Source organism: Ambystoma mexicanum, chromosome 4q, assembly GCF_040938575.1.
Source record: "Ambystoma mexicanum isolate Mex_15411 chromosome 4q, UKY_AmexF1_1, whole genome shotgun sequence".
In the NCBI taxonomy this organism is placed as follows: Eukaryota; Metazoa; Chordata; class Amphibia; order Caudata; family Ambystomatidae; genus Ambystoma; species Ambystoma mexicanum.
This window is the reverse complement of record NC_090928.1, coordinates 879,299,936-879,314,355: the sequence shown is the minus strand read 5'-3', so window position 1 is coordinate 879,314,355 and position 14,420 is coordinate 879,299,936. Positions and strand designations below refer to the sequence as shown.

Sequence of the window (14,420 nt, the reverse complement as noted above, 5' to 3'; positions counted from 1 at the left end):
ATTTATTGATTTTTGAGTCTGCCCTTTACCTTTATGCATATGGAAGTGCCACTTTGTGGGCTGTGGTCTAGTTGTTCGAACTTAGGAGGTGCGTTACATTTATTTTCAACGTTACGTCCATGAGTATGCATGTCGTTTTGTCAGCATGTATCTTTGGAGTCACTATCACTTATGAAGACTGACTATGTGCAGTGGTTAACATTGGGTGGTGATACAGCGTTAGCCTCACTGGCATACAATCTTTCAGATAAAGCAATGTAGGAGAATGTAGCCCAGCAGCATGGCGCACTACTAACTAAGTAGTGAGCATGTATTGTAGTACTTGCTTTATTAATCGTTTTGCAGATGGGAATCATATTTACAAATAGTATCGCAGGAGGTCAACACAATTCATGACACTGAGGGTCTTCAGTTTGAAAATCAGTAATAAGCCAACTATATATGTTCGGCTTCACATAATACCTCACTCCTATTTCGACACTCTAACAATAGAAATATGATATCTTTTTTGTGCATTGATTTGCAATATGTGGAGTTAAAAAATCGTGCGTTTGTATGACTCTGAAGAAAATGTATCAGCAGTTATCAGGGAATAGAGTAATATTTTACACTGAATCATATGATTATCATTTGGTTATAGTCTAGCATTAAGTACTGTTTTGATGGGGTTTATCTTTCTTTTTGTTTGTAGTATACACAGAATATTATTGCCCCTGAGGAAGATGAGGTGTGACGCACTTCATCCAACCTATTATTTTTTAACATATATCTGCATTGAAGTTCCAATTGTTGCAGCAAGACAGCGCTTTCCACATTGTGTAATACTAGTAGGAAATATTCTACTTACGTCTTTGCTTAGAGGCGAGCACTATTACACTTGACTGCACAGTTCAAAGTATGCGTAATGTGCATTAATGTATTTTGTGTATATGTCTGTATTCATATGGTCTTTTAATAATCTTCATTAAATTGTGTGTTTGATATAGATATATGTATGTGATACTGACATTGTTTTTAAATGTTTGATAGTTCTACATAGTACATACATATTTGACTTTGTAATTAAATATATGCCTTCAATATGTTTGCATTGACAGAGGGTGTGAGGTGGAGGCATGCAGTATAACATGCTAACTCTGACAGAAGACAGTTCATTGGTGTAGCACAACCAAGAGTACATTGGGGACCTCCTTAAGGCACACGCATTCTATATGCACAGGCATAATGAAATGTTCAATTAGCACACTTCACGTGCCACAGTTACAGCCAGTGCAATACCTTTCTGCCGTGGTGACAATAGCCACAAGCAAGTGTCAGCTGACACATCAGTTTGTCACCAGTCATGCGCTACCAAACACCCTGGATACCCCAACTCCAGATCTGCCCAATGATCCCTCTGAAACCTCATGTTTTGCTCAGCACAAATGTACCCGGTGACACCATTGAATAGCAGGACCTCTTTACCACAACTAGCAGTGCAGCCCAGTGTATGTAGTGGTACAGTTCCGGATGTACTGCCATTTGCAAACAAAAGGACAGAGTGATGAGAAATGCAAGCACATATTGCCTGCATCCCTGACCTCTCACTGTCTGTGTGAGCTGGGTGAGAAACTAGCATGCCATGGAGAAGCACATTTCTTTTGCCCCACTCTATATTCTTCAAGACCAATAGGAAAGTGGGTAGTCTAAGGGCGGAGGGGGGCTAGTGAACAGGTAGAGTGCAGAAAAAGGCATTAGTGGTTCAGCTACTTGGAAGAGGCAAATACGTTGAGCCACAACCTCCAGTATGTGATTACAGTACTAGAACTCGGAGAGTTATTCTTTTGTTTGGAATCAAATAGATTGAGGCCAGTGCCTGTATTAATTAAATGTACCATCATATAGATTATATTATGTGTCTGCTTGCTTTTAGAAACACAAAGTTGGAGGAAGGAACTCAAGTTCGTGGGTGTAGCACAAGGACTTGCAGTGTGGCTCTTCCTTTTGATGGAGGCAAAAAGATTGAGGTAATGTTGGTGTCAACTGGAATAAAGTAATCAAGAACTGAACACTATGTAGAGGATGTTTTTTGGTCTGTTGGTTGGTGGAACCAAATATATTGAGGCCAAACCTCTAGATTAGATTGTGAGTGTGGTTTGTTTTAGGAGTCACATAAATGAAGAATTAACCATATATTTACTGTTACAATTTACACAACCACTACTTTCAGAGTAAAAGTCTTCACCACATTTCCAAATGCTGTTTGATCGACATGGTGGTACCTGGCTCATACACATTTTCATCGTCTGAGTAATTTGTTGTGTGATCTTCCAAGCAATGCGTCTGTTTTAGCAGTGAGGGAATTTGATATATGTGACTATTGTCTGCATTTGAGGGGGTGATAGTCTACCCTGCCCCTCTTTCCTTTCTTTTTACTAAGAATGCAGATGATACAATACGAAATATCATGTCTGCCCATGGGAAAGTGGTGTCCAAATGTGTACTCAGATTCTCTTGCAAGACACATTTTTTATAAAATATAGGGCAGGTGTCAGAATTACCTGTTTTTTGTGATACAACAGATCTGCACAGCTGCTTTTTTTTGGTGAGGGCGGAAATTAGTCTTTACCTCTCTTCCATGTTGGGGTATTTTTGGTATGTTTTGCAGTGGATGGTGTATGGGTGCTGTTGACTGAGGAGACAGTACTATTGATGTGACTACCAGCAAACTTGTTCTACCACTAGCACGTGTTTATTCTGACGGTCTTTGGAAAGACGTGTACACTGGTGCCTAGCGAGTGTCTGAAGTTTGATTCTTGTGATTGCACTTGACAATTACACGAGCTTGTCAGTGCCAGTACCCTCTTATTCTATATTTAAATCTGCCTCGCTATCTGTGGTATTGTCAAAGTAGGGGTGTCTGAGTCGCAAACTGCAATTTTGGGATTGAGCATAAGCTTTGTAATTAAAGTAATTGTCATCTGTTTTCAAGGAAATCAGAAGTGGGCAGATTTCGAGAAGTACCTTTCCTTAACGATGGGTTGCTCTGTTTGTAACAGAGCTGCTGTCATATTGTCATCTCTTTCCCCTCTTGCTTCTTTGTTGGTGGCGGTTCAACATCCTCCTGCCAAAGTCCATCTTCTAGTACTGATGCTTGTACAAATGGGCTCTACGTGCAATTTAGATTCTACTAGCTGAAGTAAACGGATACCCTTATTCTTTGCAGATAAGGAGGTATGTTGTTGATTTACCAATTTATGTTGTACTGTATTATACTGTTAAATCCACAAGGTTGGTGTCATTTACATGCTTACACAGAATCACACACTCGCGTCGATTACATGCACTCTTGCATACACTCAGCCAAACACTCATACCTGTAAGCATGTATCATGTATTCATGCATGTCTTGTTGCACCCAGTCTGCCTCCTATTCGCTGGAGGATGCACATGCTGATAAAACCACTCATCCATGTGTGCAGCCTCCAGTCTTCACATGCTGACTGTTATCATTAAAGTTGAATGGTGCAGTGGCTAGAACGAGGAAAGAGGACGGCTGGGATCAAAGAATGGAGAAATCAAGTTACTTTACTTTGAACTGCCTCCAGCATGCTCCATAATACTGGCGACAAACCAATCTGGTCCGGCCCCAGTGTCTGTGCTACGCTGACAGAATGTTTACAGGGAAGGATTATCGGATGCTCTCAGGAGCGAGGTGTGGCAAGGTAATCTTTTCGTCAATGTGTAAGAGTTTCTCCTATTAGTTCCTTTAGGCCTTTAATCTTTAATCGAACACAAAGGTTCCCTGTTGCCAATTCAAACAAACTGAGCAATGGAAGTTGCATAAATTCACCAACGGAAACAATTGGATGTACGTGTTGAATAAAAAAGATAAGACTTTGTAGAGTCTGGCGCATAGACCCCAACCCCAGTGGTATTTATTATAGTAGTGGACAAGTTGAGCTAAATGAGCAGTGATCATTTTCAGTCGCATAATTGAAATGTGAATTCGTTAGGTAGTGTTACCGTGGCAAACATTCCTGGACCTGCTCTATTTTGTTCTTTCTGTTGAAAGACCAATGTTCTAATCAAAATATTGGAAAAAAATATTTCTTAAATACATTCTTCGATCGTATGGTGCAAAGTTTGTAACTGATAAAAAAGATGCTTATAATTTGATTGTTTAGGGCATGAAGGCCAAACCATATTTAAAAGGTTACCAGAGCTTTCATCATTGGAACAAGAGGAGCTTGCTAACTTTGAAAGATTGTTGAAACTGAATAAACATTTTCTATTTTCTACAAGAGAAAAGACCTAGATTCAGAGATGAAGCTCAAGCATATGCTCCCGGAAGATGCTTTAGGTGTGGTAGTCTTGAGCATGTGGCTAATGACACGTAGTGCTTTACGATTCATTAGTCATAGGTGTAGGGCATGTGGAAAGCAAGGACCGGATGTCACAGACAAAATGCAGTGCTTAAGTCAATACAGTCCAGAAGACTCGGACATTGATGGACTATATTGGACAAATGAATGGGAATAAGGATGTCTTTACAATCAGTGTTATTCAAGAAGGGGTCCGAACGGTCCAACCTCATGTTGTGTCCAGGATTAATGGCATGGACACTGATTTGTTAGTGTATACTGGATCAGACTTAACTCTAATTAATGCACACAACAATGGGGAAGTAAGTTCAGTTTCTTCCTAGCCAACGCCAATGCTAATGGGGAGATTCCAATCGAGATGTTAGGAGAGTTCTGATCAGACTTGGAATTCAAAGAGAAGCGTGGTGTAACAAGGAAGGTAAGAGAAAGCCTTCTTTCATGAGGAGAACAAGCCAGGGTGGGGATCTAACTGGGTCCAGTACATCCATAACAAATGCATATGGACAGCCAGGTACACATATTGAAACATCATTCTTTTAAAAAAAAATCTTTATTTACATTTTCACCAATTATTAAATGACAATATAAATTGTGTTATACAGAAGATAGAGACAAGAAAAGAAAAAGAGAAAAAAAAAGGATATTATACGCATGTTCAAGAACTAGTACATACTCAAGAAAACATCCCAGACTTTTGCATGTAAATGTAATTTCCCCATCCTTCTGTAAATAAACTTTTCCATACTCGCTAAGCAGTTCATTTCTTCAATTCAGTCATCAGAGTTTGTCGGAATTTGGGATTTCCAACTCCTCAAAATAATTTTTTTGCATATTGATGCACCCCTGAACAGAAACTCTTTCTCCGATAAAGAAAGGTCGTCAAGTAAAACACTGTTTCCTAGAACCATTGTTTTGAAATCTAAATCAATATTTTGATCCGGAACCCGCAAACAGATAGTACATACCTCTTGCCAAAAACCCCAGACTCGAACACAATCCCAGAGTAAATGTTCCATACTTCCTACCTCATTCCCGCAGCACCAGCAAACATCGGAATCCAACATACCCCTCCTTTTAAGCCTTTCTGGGCACCAGTAAACCCCATTGAGGATTTTAAATTGTCTCGAGCGTTCACTCAAACTGATCGAGCAAAGCTTCACATTTGCACACATCTTAAGCCACACACCAGAAGTGATTTCAAACCCCAGTCTTCTACTCCATTCTTTCATTAGATCTGAATTCTCTTTATAACTTGCTACAATTTGATGATATACCTTGCTTGTAAGTGATTGTTTGCACACATTTTTGTCTGCAGTGAATAGTTCCAAATTCACAATCCCATTCCAATCAACCTCACCAATACATCTTTTCAATTTCCTGTAATCTGTAACAGAAAAATTACCAATATTATAATTTGCGCGTAACTCGTCACAATTAACCAATTTCTCATTCTTGTAAACATCACTAATCCAATGAATTCCAGCAACAAACCACTCCGGCCAGAACAAAGTTTTGCCACAGTCAGTAATAGCTTGATTCAACCAGATAGAAGCATCAGGTGACTTTAGAGCCACCGAGCCACACATGTCACAAATATTTTTCCACTTGTCTCTTAGGAATTCAGTCATGGGAAGTCTCTGACCATATCTGTTGACAGTCGTAAAAACTTGGCTTGGTGCAAGAGGGCCCATCAAGCTCACCTCCGCTGCAGCCCATTTACCAGGGGAATCCCCCAGAAAAGGAAGGATAAATTGGCATGAGAACACCAAATGATACGCCTTAAAATTTGGTACCCACCTTCTCAACAGGTAATTGAAGCTTCCACAACTTAAGTTTCGGAGGCTTCTCATCCCAAATGAAAGATTGTAATAGACCATCAATCAATCTCCAATAATATTGACTTATTCTCATGGGACGCATACTCAATAATTAATTCACTTTTGGCGCGGCGTTCATCTTCAAAGCATTCACCTTGCCCCACAGGGATAAATGCAACACTGACCACCTTTGGGTACTGAATTTCAGTTCCCTGCAGACCTCTCCCATATTTTCCTCCACCATATCACTCACAACCGGAGTTAACCAAACACCCAGATACTTTATTTTATTCACGCACCATTGAAATCCATAGTTAGTCACCAAAGATCTATCACAACATGGAGTAATTGGCATAACTTCAGACTTTGACCAATTGATTTTATACCCTGCCACTTCGTGAAACCGATTAAGTGTGTTCATCAGTGATGGCAACGATACTTCCAGATCCCATAATAACTGCAAAAGATCATCCGCATAAAACCATATTTTTTGTTCAATTCCACTAAAGGAAACACCTTTTAAGCCCAAATCACATCGTAAAGCAATAGCAAGAGGCTAAATGGTCAGCACAAATAATAATGACGAGAGTGGGCAACCTTGCCTAGGACCTCTCTATAAACTGAAAGATTCTGACAACCAACCATTCGTCTTAACATCCACCATGGGATGGGCATACAAATGGCCAACCCATAAAATATATTCATCTCCTAAATTCATTGCACGCAAGACCGAGAATAAATATTGACAATTAACTCAGTCAAACGCCTTTTCTGCGTCAAGAGAGAATACTGCTACGTCCTCATCAGAATCCCTGGTTTGCGACAAAGTCAATAACAGATTCCGGATGTTGCTAGAAGTTCTACGACCTTTAACAAAGACTGATTGATCTGTGTGTACATGTTTTTGCATCAACTGTTCAATACGTAGTGCAAGTACTTTAGCCAGGATCTTATTGTCAGTATTTATCAAACTTATCTGACGATAACTAGAAGATAGGTTACTGTCTTTACCCTTCTTTAGGAAGACTGATATAGTACCATGGTTTGGAGATACCGGTAATAAGCCTACTTCCTTAGATTCAGTGTGCATATCTCTTAAAAGCCCTAATGCCGCCTCTGGTAGGATCTTATATAATTTGACTGGTAATCCATCAGGCCCAGGTGCCTTCTCAACATTCAATTTACTAATGGCAAACCTGATCTCATCAGTAGTCATCTCCCTGTTTAGACCCTCTCTTTCTTCATTTGTAATTTTTGGAACATTTAGATTGTCTAAGAAATGCCCACCAAGACCTGTAATACCTGACTCATTCTTGTATAGAGCCGTATAGAAATCCTTGAAAACCGTATTAATCTCACAAGGTCTAAAAGTGGCCACTCCGTTCCCTCCCATTATTGAAGTTATAGCCCCCTCTGAGAGCTGTTGTCTCAGCCTGTAGGCAAGTCACCTATCACATTTTTCACCCCGTTCGAAGTATGCACATTTGATCCTATATAATTCTCTTTCAGCACTCACACTTAAAATATCATTCAATTCTTTCTTCAATTTCTTTAATTCCCCTTTCTTATCAGTGACATTTGGATTATACACCAGGTCACTCATTACCTCAACAATACGAGCGTCAGTTTCAGATCTCACTTTTTCCATTTTCTTTCTTTTGCTACTGGATAAACCTAAAAAAAGACCCCTCATAGTACATTTGAAGGCCTCCAATGTAATTTTCTTGCTGAGTTCCTCCGATTGATTTTCCATCACAAAGTATTCAGCCTTAGTCCTAATCTTCTTTAACAGATCCTCATCATATAAAATTGAGGTGTTCATTTTCCATTGAAAAGATCTACAATTCTCAATGTCCAAAGTCAGGCCCAAAAATATAGGCACATGATCAGTGACTGCGATACATCCAATTCTACTATTCAGAAGGTTTGCAGTCATTTTACCCACTATAAAAAACATATTGATTCTAGAATATGTAGCGTGTGAACCAGAATAAAATGTGAATTCCCTAGTGTCAGGATGTTGTAATCTCCAACAATCTTTTACATCAAAGTCATCAGTAAGTGCCTGATACGAACAATAATGTGAGTCTTTCCTCCGAAATGTCCTTTGTCCAGTGCGATCAACGGATGGATCACTGACTAAATTGAAATCACCACCAAGTGCAATATTATTATCTAAATCTAGCAAGAGTTGTGCATCATCTCTAAAAAAAAGATCTGTCGTCCATTGAGGGGGCATAAATATTGCACAATACAGTTCTGACACCCTGTATATCCACCTGGAGTGCAACAATTCTACCTTCCTTGTCTGAGGACATTTTCAATACTCTTATCGGAGAGCCTTTCCGTATCAAAATTGCAACCCCCCTGCTTTTAGAGGAATAACAAGAGGCAAATATATTTCCTATCCATTTTCTTTGCAATTTACCCATATCCTCTTTCAATAAATGAGTTTCCTGCATAAAATAAACATCGCACTTCATATCCTCCATATAATTAAAAACCTTTTGTCATTTGACAGGGTTATTCATACCATTAACATTCCAAGAGGTGACCAATAGACGAGACCCCCTATTTGAAGACATTTCAAAAAACCTGAAACAGTCCAAAAGAATAATCACTAGTTCAAAAACTACATAAACTAAAGAAACGCTCACCCCACACCCCCTGAAGCAGAAGTATGACACCAACTTCAGGAAGCGCTAAAAAAACAGAAAACTAGCACCCCTAGCACCCCTCCCAAATTCAAGTTCAGCATAAAACCTTAAATCTCTACCTAATAATGTAGAACCACAGTCATTCAACCCCTATTTGCATTTCATAACATTGATTCTTAGCCAAATTGCTCCCTCTCGTACGCTCTATCCTTAGGTGAGAGTGGTCTGTACATCGCCTTGGTATAGTGAGCGGGCATCATACCTAAACTATATTGCACCATTAATGACACTAGAAGCATCAGTGGCCAACTCAACTCGTGTTGCAGTGCTAGGAGTACTGTTAGCCATTGTTGATATACAACTTCTCATTGTTACCTACTGCCCCTCCACATTGCCACTGACAATTTCCACACACCAATAATTGCAGCAACTGCTGTTTATGTTGTAAAGCATGCTGGATGTCCATCCTTCCTACCCTCTCATACATAATGAAGTTGTAGTATTCCATGTATATTCTATCCATGTATATTCTAATGTTATTTGCCATACACTCTTGATCATTTTCCTGCGCGCGGCTCAAAGGCTTGTAGAATGTTGGGGGTGAAAGGGAACGTTCGATAGAGGACGGTTGGCGAGAGACGGGGTGGATGAGAAGGACGCTGTGTGGGACGCCGGCTGATATTAAAGTAAATAAAGAAGTTTATTACTTACTTTGTCTCCTGCATACTTCAGAAGTGTTTATTACCCACGCACGCCAGCCATTGGAAGCCCTGATTGAGCACGTTTCAAAACGTTGTGCTGTGTTTTGTGATCATACATCTGGAGAAGCAAGCATAATGCCTCAATAAACAAGCCGTCAAAATCTCAACATCTCCAACATGAAGACATGTGGTGTGCTGCATCGCATATCCAATATCCCCATCATTAATGCCAGTGCCCGACTGATCAACAAGGTCTTGCAATCAACTATTGTCATAGTTTGTGAACTCGTGTGTGAGTATGCATTTAGTGAAGACAGCTCATCAAAAACGCTCTTCATTTCAGATATAAATTGTGTTACTTCATGTACACACTCAGCATTTAATTAATTAAATGGCCTAAGTGAACAGCAAGACACTACAAAGAATCTTTTCCAGCATTCCCCAAACATGTTCGTGCCAACTTTGGACTAAACCAAACAATGAACAGGATGTGAGCACACAATGCAATGCAGCAAGTGAAGCACAAATTCCTCCAGACAGATGACGCATCGTGCCACATACATACCTAAACACCTTGCTACTATGGCACTACCCACATATTCAGAAAGATCTTCCCAAACATACTTTCTCAACATCATGTATCAAAAACAGTAGACATCACACTTCACGCTTCATAATGCCAGAGTTCCATCACAATAACCCCCAAGCAATAAATGTGCCAAACCATCAATGCCCTCCATAAACTCCTTGACGGAGGGTATATAAAAGAACAACAATAGCAACTTCACGGCACTACTGCTGATTTCAAGTCATGAGTGTGAAAACCTTTTGCATAATATCCAACTTCAAAAAAGGGAAGGTCCATAAGCCGATCCAGTACACATTGCGTTATGTGGGCATATGTATGCAAATCCAGATAATCCTTAAACAAAACGAAATGTGTGTAGATTCCATGAAGATCACATTAACAGTTTGCGCTGCAGGAACACCCGAAAAGGAAAGTTGGTGTAGGCACATGTTTCCAATTTCCTGATACATTCGGTGTGTTATGGGCATGCACCCGAGCGCCAGCCAGAGTGATAAGAAGTGGCAAAAATGCACATATTATGCACAACATGAACCGGAAGTCAGTGCACACTGCACACTCGACTCATTTGCACCCTTCCTGGCATCTTCTGTGTTCACCCTTGAAGCCCTCTGCATGCTTCTTCATTGTATAAATAGCACAGATACACACGTGTTCATCTAGCACCCAGAGCACTGGTATGCCACAACACCAGCCTTGCATTATGTGAGAACGTACACATGGCTGAAAACAGTGGGTCTATGTTACAAAAACCCCAAGACTGATTGCAGCAAGGGCCCTATCCTTTACATTGCGCCATTCTTTCATTGACGTCTCCCGCAACACTGGGGTACCAGCACAATCATTTCATTATCACCCAACAAAACTCAGAGAAACCTCCTCCTTCCACGTGTGGAAAATGCAACTAATGGCGTGCGTAATCTTGCCTGTGAATAGCACACGAAAGCCACGTTCAAACTGTTACCTTAAATAGAGCCCTTAACAAGTCCAGCTCTCCGGAGTTTGTAGAAAAGTTCCAGCAATGGCCACCGTACGGCTCGGCTGTATTCCGCAGTACTCGATTTGAAATGATGATCTCATCATGCAAGCGTGTGCAGATCAGATGTTTCTGTCAGCTGATCGGCTCCAATACAGGGTCCTTTACTCCAGTTATGCATCTTCCAAATGAAGTGCGATCAGAAGAATTACACAGTAAGAAAAAACGTTTAACTGTTTAAATTGCCGGCGCCATTTTCATATACAATAATGGCATGGAAAACATCATGATGGCCAGAACTCCCCAGAGAGTGCACAGGGAAAACATGAAGAATAGGCTGCCACCCATTTTTGCCTATGTTGTGAGCACAGGAGGGCACTGCCTAAAACCACCATTGGGCTACCCACACAGCAGCCTGAAACCATTGGGAATGGCAATGCTGATTGCCAAAAAGCAACTCATAACTGTGGGGAATTCATTTCTTAATCCCAAAAATGGTTGCATTACCAGTACTCACCACTATCAGAAAGCCGGCGTTTTAAAACCACCAGACTTTTGTGTAAAACTGAACAAATGAAACAAAACCAGACCAAGGAAAGACTTGCTAAGAGGTGGATACAATGTAAAACTATATTCTGAAATGACTTGAAGGAAGTAATTATTTAATGTGTAGGTAAAAATTGTCCGTTTGATTTGAATGTAGAAAACTGGGAACAAAAAGTGACGTTTGGCTGAAACCTGGCTTAATGAAACTGAACTCTGCCTGACAACTACCCCAGACAGGAGTTGAAACTGGATCAACAGCCACTCTTCCCAGGCCTAGCTGCATCCTGCTGCCCCTTGCCAAAAGGAGTTCACCTCTCTGATTAGATTAGGGGTGGAGCACCTGGGAACTGGAACGGACAGAACAATGCAACTTCCTTGACTCAGGCAAATGTTATATTGGGGGCGTCGTAAAATAGCTTCCTCTTGGGAGAAACTGGGGGGCAGCTGTGCCTCTGTGAACAAGCTGGCTTGGGGGAAGTGGATAAACCAGTTATTCCACCCTGTGATGTGGGAAGCCACACCCCTTTTTGACCAGAGCATAATTTTAAAAAGATAGTTAACTCATAGTGCGGACTTGTCAGAATTATATAAGTAATATCATTATTTTTGCGATTTTTCTGTGAACATTTTAAGAGGCGTTAGGACCCTGTGGTGTATTCTGGGGGGTTGCTAGTGGAAAATAGGGTCTCACTACAAATGTATTCATGTTAAAAATCTGACACTTTATCACCTGTAACCCATATCCCTGGTGAACATTTGTGTAAAATCTGGAAAGGTTTAAAGGTTGTTATCTGGATGAAAAGGGGAGAATTCTGTCATCAGTGGACACAACATCGTACAAAGACAGGGATCGGATGGTTTGGTGCTACAGAAAATATGTTAACTGGACCTATAATATTAGAAAAATGGTACATAGATAAATATGTATTTGGGTCAGAAATAGATTTGTGTGCAATCTGACAAGGGGAGGTTCCTCTGACCATAAAACCTACAGAATCACTCTGACTCACATTTCCTTCCCCCAATCAAGGAAGAGAGGAGGAATTGGCCAATGATAAGTGAGAGGGGCAGGTTTAGTTATGACCAACGCACACACCCACTTTCCAAAACACATAAAAAGAGACTGCTGGGGCAGGTAGAGACATTCAATTCCATTTGCTGCGGAGCATGCTGACCGACGACTTCACATCCAGAGATCCAGACTTCCAATCCATCAATCTCCAGAACCTGTAGCAGAAATTAACTCCAGAATTTGTAGCAGAGAGGCCTGAATCCACCAGCTGAATCCTCTTCAGCAGGCCTCAAAACTAACCAAACTATTCAACAGCCAGGCGAGCTGTTTGAAGTTTTGCCGAGAATTTTTGCAAGAATCTGTAGCAGCACCCAGAAAGCAGTGTTACATCCAGAATCCAGAGAGGCTAGACCAGCAGAGCAGAGCTGACGCAGATCGATGTGAGCAGAACCGGTGCCTGATTGACCCGCCGAGCAGACAGAACCGCAGCCGGACGTGTTGACCAGATCCGTGACGAGGCCTAGTTCAAATTTATATTGTGAGTACCTAGCAGAACTGTGCAGAACCAATCTCTTAGTTAAAATAATCTAATCCAAACTATTTTAACCTAAGTAGAACTGCCTCCTAGAAATCGGGCCATCTGTCATTTTTAAAGCTGCACAACTGTCACCTGTCAATTCTGCAGCTGCAAGCTGTCACCTGTCATTTTGAGTTTACTTTAAATCCGAAAAACTACCTTTATTTAATCATCCGCATCTCTGGAACCGTTTGGACTAGGAACGAAATTTATCTAGGCTTTTCAACGAACCTAGAACCGACTTCCTACTCCCTATACTTTTCCCGTAATCGCGAGACATGCACTCGCGAAATTTACCGCGATTTGCGATTTGGCCCGATTTCTTCATCTGTAGAAATCAGCAGCTTTTTGCTTCTCTTTGCTAAAATTCGTTTGCAATCTGCTAATCATTCATAGAGTATTGTTAAAGTGAGCCTGAACTAATATAAAGTAGCCATCACCTACCCCGAACCTCTAGAGGGAATTAAAAGCAATTTTAGCATCTTTTCACTTCCTTGCAAACCACATTAAAGTAATTCGCCTGTGTTTAAAACTCATCCCTGTTTTCCCTAAGCTTGCTGGGAGAACTGGAACTGTGTATTGCATTATAAAGTGTGATTTGTTGGGATTCTTGAAGACTGTGTGCTCTCCTTCCATTTCTGGTATTGCCTAGGGGGGGAGTGAATTGTCAAAAGAAAAAGTGATCATATTACCTTTTGCTGAAATCATAACAAGTTTTTTCTGTACTGCATTTTATTCCACCTTGCGTTTCCTTGAACCATATAAAGCATTCTTTCCCACCTTGTTCTTCTGTTCCTATTCATAGTTACCTCTTGCTGATTACTGCTCATATTCACAAGTGTAATATCCATTATCAATTTATTTATAGAAGTGTGATATATATATTGTTTACATTTTCAAATAAACCTTTTAATTTGCAAAACAAACCTACTTCTTGGCTCAGTGGGGTCAGGGGGATTCTAAGGGGGGGTGTTATACAAGGGTTGTCATCCAGAGTACTGAACTGGATATAAAAATACATCAATAAGGGTTTTCCTCAGCATCCCAGACTAGGCATTAACTTAGCTGTAGTGTTGATTGAATATCGCTTACAGGATACCTAGTGAGCATATCAATCGGCACTATGAATGGTTCAGGATGAGATGCGCCAGGCAAGAGGAAGGGGAGAGCCTTGACGCATTTCA

The 14,420-nt window shown here is 40.6% G+C and overlaps 1 long non-coding RNA gene across 1 annotated transcript in view; it reads right to left on the bottom strand.

Annotated features, from left to right (window-relative positions):
* LOC138468051 (uncharacterized) overlaps positions 1 to 11,179 on the bottom strand; it is a 136,257-nt gene extending 125,078 nt beyond the window's left edge. The window contains exon 1 of the long non-coding RNA XR_011268189.1: positions 11,090 to 11,179. This is a non-coding gene — a long non-coding RNA (uncharacterized lncRNA). The remainder of the gene's footprint in view (positions 1 to 11,089) is intronic.
* Positions 11,180 to 14,420: the final 3,241 nt, after the last annotated feature.